The sequence below is a fragment of the Idiotropiscis lumnitzeri genome, chromosome 1, assembly GCF_059441095.1.
Source record: "Idiotropiscis lumnitzeri isolate Australia: NSW breed Sydney's pygmy pipehorse chromosome 1, RoL_Ilum_1.0, whole genome shotgun sequence".
NCBI classification, from domain to species: Eukaryota; Metazoa; Chordata; class Actinopteri; order Syngnathiformes; family Syngnathidae; genus Idiotropiscis; species Idiotropiscis lumnitzeri.
In genome coordinates this window covers 12157840-12159445 of record NC_142391.1, presented here as the reverse complement: position 1 = coordinate 12159445, position 1606 = coordinate 12157840, and positions in this window count along the sequence as shown.

The window sequence follows — 1606 nt, the reverse complement described above, 5'->3', positions numbered from 1 at the left end:
CTTTGTCATTGTTGCCAACTACATTCGTGACATAAGTTTGTGGGCTTTGTTGTCTTATGCCCTCTTTATGTTTTTACTTTACTTGTCTCCCTTCCGCCCTCACCCCGTCCTCCCCAACTCTCTCTTTTCCTCTCCTCTCGCTACTTCTTCCTCTGAGAGTCAGTTGCCCACCCTAAATCAGCAAGCTGCCGAGGATTGTGGGAACCCGTGGAATCGCCGTGACTGAGGATGCAGGCAGGGAGCCACGACAACGCTGGAATGTGGGGCGTCTGAGGAGATAAGAGCTCTGTGAGCCCAGCCAGGCAGAGTAGAGTGATGGGGCAATGATGGAGGAGAGGGGTGGGGGGGGATGTGAGGCAAGTGAGGGTGAGACAGGAACAGCGAGAGCATCAGGTCTATGAATGGGAAGACAGAAAGACAACAGCATAAACAGCCCGATAGTAAGGCAAGCGCGCGAGGGGCGGGGGACTTAGAAGGGGCACACTCTGGAGATGGGGAGCCAGCCTTATTCCTCTTTGCATTTCATTTACATCCCTGGCCGTATCGACCAATCGGATTGGGAGCAAAGCCCAGGGCTTAGAAGGGGAATAAAAAGACAAAATGTCTTTGCTGCTCTCATCCCTCCCTGATAATACCCTCTCTGTTTTTCTTTTCTCTTTTTCCTCCCGTCTATAAGTAGATACTGTCCGAAATGCCAGCAGAAACGCGACACCTCCGCTTGCTGTGTATCTCAGATAGACGGAGCGGGGAGCAGGGGCTGAAAAGACAGCTTTAGCAACTGGGCCTATCTCCTCTCCTCTCCTCTCCTCTCTGGCTGCATGGAAGCTGCAGTGGAGGGAGGCGGCGGTTTGGGATGTGTCTGTTCGTGTTTGGGAAGAGAATAGAGGGTGTGAGCGCCATGATATACAGAGCTGGCCGCAGTTTTCGCAGAATCTTACACTCTGGAAAAACTTTGCACGCAGATCCCATTCTTAAGCATGAGAAACCTGTTTCAAGGTTGCTTACCAGGCGCCACCCATCTGTGTGCCGCTTGCCAACTTCTGCCTCCAAACTTCCGCACACATTCTTTGTTGATGTCTATAGTGGTGAAACTAAAACTATTCAGGAGGACAGTAACTTCACATACTAAATGGGCCAAAGTAAGGTGACACCTACAGAGTAGAATACAATATAAAGTTGGTCGCCAACAGCTTCCGCTTCTGGGAAAACTTTACAGCGTTTTTCTGGAGGAATGTTTAACGCCATGTTTGTTGTTGTTCAGGGGTCAAGTTCTTCACCGCCAAACTCATTCAGCAATGACCTTGCCCTTGCAAAGTGGCCCTCAGACTTTAAAAAGAAAAAAAAGCCTCTTTCAGTAGAATGACATCGAAATGCAGCAGCGCGCTACGTCCAAGTGTTAATCAAAACGGGACAGAGTTTGTATTCCTGGAGATGCAATTTTTTTTTGCAATTGTACATGAAAAAAATAAAATCAAAAGTAAAATCACAAAGTTGTCTTTTATGTGAAAATCAAACACCCCAAGGTTTACATGAATAAAGTCAATTGTACGAGAAAAAAAGATGTAAGACTGAAAATGAAATACCACAAGAAATATCAAAAACAATT